The sequence below is a fragment of the Cryptomeria japonica genome, unplaced genomic scaffold, assembly GCF_030272615.1.
Source record: "Cryptomeria japonica unplaced genomic scaffold, Sugi_1.0 HiC_scaffold_280, whole genome shotgun sequence".
Taxonomy (NCBI): Eukaryota; Viridiplantae; Streptophyta; class Pinopsida; order Cupressales; family Cupressaceae; genus Cryptomeria; species Cryptomeria japonica.
The window spans coordinates 42501-48354 of record NW_026729102.1 but is presented as its reverse complement, the minus strand read 5'-3'; the positions used below and the strand labels follow the sequence as shown (position 1 = coordinate 48354).

Here is a 5854-nt window from a genome sequence, read left to right as displayed (position 1 = left end):
CAACCCAGCCAAGGTGCTCACCCCGGCGAAGGTGCACGCGAGGTGCGCACCCGGGGCAAACCGGGCTCGAACTTCGTGCACGCCGCACCTTGGAGCACACATCGGAGCGCTCCCGGGTTCGCACCAGCATTGCGCACCTTTGATGCGCTGCCTTCACTAATTTCCAGAAAAGGCAAAAAAAAGAAAAAAATGAGATTTTAAAATTTCCGTTTTGAAAGATAGTGAAAAAAACGGAACGCGGGTGCCATCTTGAGCCCGCCCTGGTGTGCAGCCCAGGCAAGTTGTGCGCACCAAGGCACCCACCCTGGCCAAGGTGGGTCACGGGGTGGGTCCTAGGGTGGGTAACGGGGTGGGTACTAAGGTGCGTGCCAAGGTGGGTCATAGGGTGGGTGCCAAGGTGGGCACCAGGGTGGGTGTGCACCAACCCTAGCCAGGGTAGGTCACGGGGTGGTTGTCGGGGTGGGCGTCAAGGAGCCAAGGTGGGTGGCAAGTAGCCAAGTTGCGTGCCAAGGTGGGTGTCGGGGTGGGTGCCAAGGATCCAAGGTGGGTGCCAAGGAACCAAGGTGGGTGTCTGGGTGGGTGCCGAGGTGGGAGCCAGGGTGGGTCCCAAGGTGAGTGCAAAGGTGGGTGCCAGGGTCAAGGTGAGTGCCAATGTGGGTTCCAAGGTGCCAGGGTCAGGGTGAGTGCCAATGTGGGTTCAAAGGTGCTAAGTTGGGTGCGAGGTTGGGTGCGAGGGTGGGTGGGTGCCAAGGTGTGCTAGGTGGAAGCCCGGGTGGGTCGGCATCCCATGGGTGTCGAGTTGGGTGCCTGATGGGTGCTTCTTGTCAAGTTTTAGTCGTCGGGACTCATTTCGAGCCTTAGAGGTCGTTTCTTGTCCGGTTGCCCTGTCTTCGACCTGGGAACCCAATTTTGGTCCTCGGGTCCCATTTTTTTTTGTCTCGCATCCCACTTTTGGCCTGTGGCCTTTTCGGGGTCGATTCTCGTTTTGGGCATCAGAGCATGTTTCTTCTCCTAAAACCCAATATTTGTTTATTAAGTCTCGGAACACATTTTTGTTCTCGTGGACCCATCATGGGTCTTGGAACGCATTTGTGGTCCTTGGGTCCCATTTTGCATCCCGAAACTTGTGTTTTGGTGCTTGATCCCTATTTTGGGTGCCCACCTTGCACCAAGTGCGCACCCGGGGCAAACCGAGCGCCTTGGTGCACCGGGGCAAGATCGAGCGTGCACCCGAGGCGCCCCGAACATGCACCAAGGTGCACTCGGCCCACATGTGAGCGCAGGTCGTTGCGCCCGAGGTGGTGTGTGGGCACCGCGTTGCAGACGGGACACTGCACGCACACGACGCCCCCTCCAGGTGCACGCACGTAGGCCGGGCCGGGTGCACACCCGACGCCCTAGCAAGGTGCGCGCACCCGGGCAGGGCTCACACTTGGCGAACGGGGCGCACTTCGCGAGGGAGGGTGTGCACCTCGACGGGGGTGGGTGGCCGGGGTGGATTCGCACGTGGGTCGCGGTTTGCTAAGTACACACTGCGACAAGCTCATAACGGGTGCGATCATACCAGCGTTAGTGCACCGGATCCCATCAGAACTCCGCAGTTAAGCGCGCTTGGGCCGGAGTAGTACTGGGATGGGTGACCTCCCGGGAAGTCCCGGTGTTGCACCCTTTTTTAGTTTTTCGCCGGGCGTCGCAATGCTATTTGAATAAACCTTTTGCCCGTTTGCGTTCTCGTCGGGGCCGGGCCGGGCCGGGGTGCGCTGCCCGCACTACCGCGCGCGCGGGGGCGACACCGAGCGCGCACCCGAGGCGCCCCGAGCACACAGGCCACGGTGCAACCCGGGCGTTGTGCGCGCACCCCGGTGCGCCCGAGGTGCTGCGCGCGCACCCAGGTGAAATCGGTGTGCACCTCGGCCAGTGCGCGCTCGGTCGAGTCGCGCACGTTGGCCAAGGTGCACGGTGATGTTTCTTACTCTAAGGTTCCGCACCAGACGCCCGGGACAGGTGAGCGAAGCTGGGCGGGGCCGGGTGCGCGGCCGGGGCAGGTGCACGCAGCTGGAGAGAGCTTTGGAGCACACTTCGGAGCGCACCAATGATGCGCTCCATTCAAAAGTTTCCTGAAAAGGCAAAAAAAGTTGAGATTATAGAATTTCCCACTTGAGAGATTGTAAAAAAAAAAAATTTAAAATGAAGGAAACGCGGGTGCCAAGGTGTGCGCAGCCCAGCCAAGGTGTGCGCACCAAGGCGCCCACCCTGGCGAAGGTGCACGCAAGGTGCGCACCCGAGGCAAACCGGACAATTAACCCAACTTTCGACTTCGCGCGCACCTTGGAGCGCACTTCGGAGCGCTCCTTGGTGCGCACCAATCTTGGGCACCTCGGAGTGCACCATGGCGCCCACCAAGGTGCGCACCCGGGGCAAACCGAGCTCCGACTTCGTGCGCACCTTGGAGCGCACGAAAGGTGCGCACCATGGCGCCCACCAAGGTGCGCAGCCCAGCCAAGGCGTGCGCATCAAGGTGCGCACCCTGGCGAAGGTGCGCACCCGGGGCAAACCGAGCTCCGACTTCGTGCGCACCTTGGAGCGCACAAAAGGTGCGCAACCCAGCCAAGGTGTGCGCACCCCGGTCAAACCGAGCTCCGAATCGTGCGCACCAGAGGTGCACGCCATCGTGCGCACCTTGGAGCACACTTCGGAGCCCTCCTTGGTGCGCGCCGATGTTGCGCACCTCGGAGCGCACCCGGGGAAAACAATGCAATTAACCCGACTTTCGACTTCGTGGGCACCTCGGAGCGCTCTCGGGTTCGCACCTCGGAGCACACCGAGGTGCGCACCTTTGATGCGCTGCCTTCACCAATTTCCAGAAAAGGCAAGAAAACATTGAGAAGGTGTGCGCACCGAGGTGCCCACCCTGGCGAAGGTGCACGCGAGGTGCGCACCCGGGGCAAACCGGGCTCCGACTTCGTGCACGCCGCACCTTGGAGCACACTTCGGAGCGCTCCTTGGTGCGCACCAGGGCGCGCAACCCAGCCGAGGTGCCCACCCCGGCGAAGGTGCACGCGAGGTGCGCACCCGGGGCAAACCGGGCTCCGACTTCGTGCACGCCATGGTGCCCACCGCGGCGAAGGTGCACGTGAGGTGCGCACCCGGGGCAAACCGGGCTCCGACTTCGTGCACGCCGCACCTTGGAGCACACTTCGGAGCGCTCCTTGGTGCGCACCATGGTGCCCACCAGGGCGCGCAACCCCGCCGAAGGTGCACGCGAGGTGCGCACCCGGGGCAAACCGGGCTCCGACTTCGTGCACGCCGCACCTTGGAGCACACTTCGGAGCGCTCCTTGGTGCGCACCATGGTGCCCACCAGGGCGCGCAACCCCGCCGAAGGTGCACGCGAGGTGCGCACCCGGGGCAAACCGGGCTCCGACTTCGTGCACGCCATGGTGCGCACCGCGGCGAAGGTGCGCACCCGGGGCAAACCGGGCTCCGACTTCGTGCACGCCGCACCTTGGAGCACACTTCGGAGCGCTCCTTGGTGCGCACCAGGGCGCGCAACCCAGCCGAGGTGCCCACCCCGGCGAAGGTGCACGCGAGGTGCGTACCCGGGGCAAACCGGGCTCCGACTTCGTGCACGCCGCACCTTGGAGCACACTTCGGAGCGCTCCTTGGTGCGCACCATGGTGCCCACCAGGCCGCGCAACCCAGCCAAGGTGTGCGCACCAAGGTGCACGCGAGGTGCGCACCCGGGGCAAACCGGGGTCCGACTTCGTGCACGCCGCACCTTGGAGCACACATCGGGGCGCTCCCGGGTTCGCACCGGCGTTGCGCACCGTGGTGGGCACCTCGGAGCACACCAAGGTGGGCAGCGAGGTGCGCACCTTTGATGCGATGCCTTCACTAATTTCCATAAAAGGCAAAAAAAAAACGAGATTTTAAAATTTCCGTTTTGAAAGATAGTGAGAAAAAGGGAATGCTGGTGCCATCTTGAGCCCGCCCTGGTGCGCAGCCCAGCCAAGGTGTGCGCACCAAGGTGCCCACCCTGGCGAAGGTGCGCGCCCGGGCAATTAACCCAACTTCCAACTTCGCGCGCGCCAGGGTGGGAGCGCACCCAACAACCGGGCCTGGGAAGAGCCAATGCGAGAAACCCCACCAAACGCTCTGACAAAAAAAGAGGGGGCGCTACAGTAACCCCGCTTCGGAGCGCACCCTGGGCAAACCCAGCCAAGGTGCCCACCCCGGCCAAGGTGCAGGCGAGGTGCGCACCCGGGGCAAACCGGGCTCCGACAACGTGCACGCCGCACCTTGGAGCACACTTCGTAGCGCTCCCGGGTGCGCACCTCAGAGCACACCAAGGTGGGCAGCGAGGTGCGCACCTTTGATGCGCTGCCTTCACTAATTTCCAGAAAAGGCAAAAAAAAAAGGAGATTTTAAAATTTCCGTTTTGAAAGATAGTGAAAAAAACGGAACGCGCGTGCCATCTTGAGCCCGCCCTGGTGCGCAGCCCAGGTAAGGTGCCCACCCTGGCAAAGGTGCGCACCCGGGCAATTAACCCTACTTCCGACTTCGTGCGCGCCAGGGTGGCAACCGGGCCTCGGAAGAGCCAATGCGAGAAACCCCACCAAACGCTCCGACAAAAAAAGAGGCGGCGCTCCAATAACCCCGCTTCGGAGCGCAGCCGGGGCAAACCCAGCCAAGGTGCCCACCCCGACGAAGGTGCACGCGAGGTGCGCACCCGGGGCAAACCGGGCTCCGACAACGTGCACGCAGCACCTTGGAGCACACTTCGAAGCACTCCCGGGTGCCCACCGGCGTTGCGCACCGTGGTGGGCAGCGAGGTGCGCACCTTTGATGCGCTGCCTTCACTAATTTCCAGAAAAAGGCAAAAAAAAATGAGATTTTAAAATTTCCGTTTTGAAAGATAGTGAAAAAAAAGGAACGCGGGTGCCATCTTGAGCCCGCCCTGGTGCGCAGCCCAGGCAAGGCATGCGCACCAAGGTGCCCACCCGAGGTGCACACCCGGGGCAAACCGGGCTCCGACTTCGTGCAGGCCGCACCTTGGAGCACACTTCGGAGCGCTCCTTGGTGCGCACCATGGTGCCCACCAGGGCGCGCAACCCAGCCAAGGTCTGCACACCAAGGTGCCCACCCCGGCGAAGGTGCACGCGAGGTGCGCACCCGGGGCAAACCGGGCTCCGACTTCGTGCACGCCATGGTGCCCACCGCGGCGAAGGTGCACGCGAGGTGCGCACCCGGGGCAAACCGGGCTCCGACTTCGTGCACGCCGCACCTTGGAGCACACTTCGGAGCGCTCCTTGGTGCGCACCATGGTGCCCACCAGGGCGCGCAACCCAGCCAAGGTGTGCGCACCAAGGTGCACGCGAGGTGCGCACCCGGGGCAAACCGGGGTCCGACTTCGTGCACGCCACACCTTGGAGCACACATCGGAGCGCTCCCAGGTTCGCACCAGCGTTGCGCACCTTTGATGCGCTGCCTTCACTAATTTCCAGAAAAGGCAAAAAAAAACGAGATTTTAAAATTTCCGTTCTGAAAGATAGTGAAAAAAACGGAACGCGGGTGCCATCTTGAGCCCTTCCTGGTGCGCAGCCCAGGCAAGTTGTGCGCACCAAGGTGCCCACCCTGGCGGAGGTGCGCGCCCGGGGCAATCCGGGCTCCGACTTCGTGCACTGCATGGTGCCCACCAAGGCGCGCAACCCAGCCAAGGTGCCCACCGCAGCGAAGGTGCACGCGAGGTGCGCACCCGAGGTGCACACCCGGGGCAAACCGGGCTCCGACTTCGTGCACGCCGCACCTTGGAGCACACTTCAGAGCGCTCCTTGGTGCGCACCAGGGCGCGCAAC

General features: G+C 63.1%; 1 non-coding gene across 1 annotated transcript; it reads left to right on the top strand.

The window, feature by feature from the left end:
- Positions 1-1550: 1550 nt before the first annotated feature.
- On the top strand, positions 1551-1669 carry LOC131870070 (5S ribosomal RNA). The gene has a single exon (XR_009368437.1). It is a non-coding gene; the product is annotated as a 5S ribosomal RNA (ribosomal RNA).
- Positions 1670-5854: the final 4185 nt, after the last annotated feature.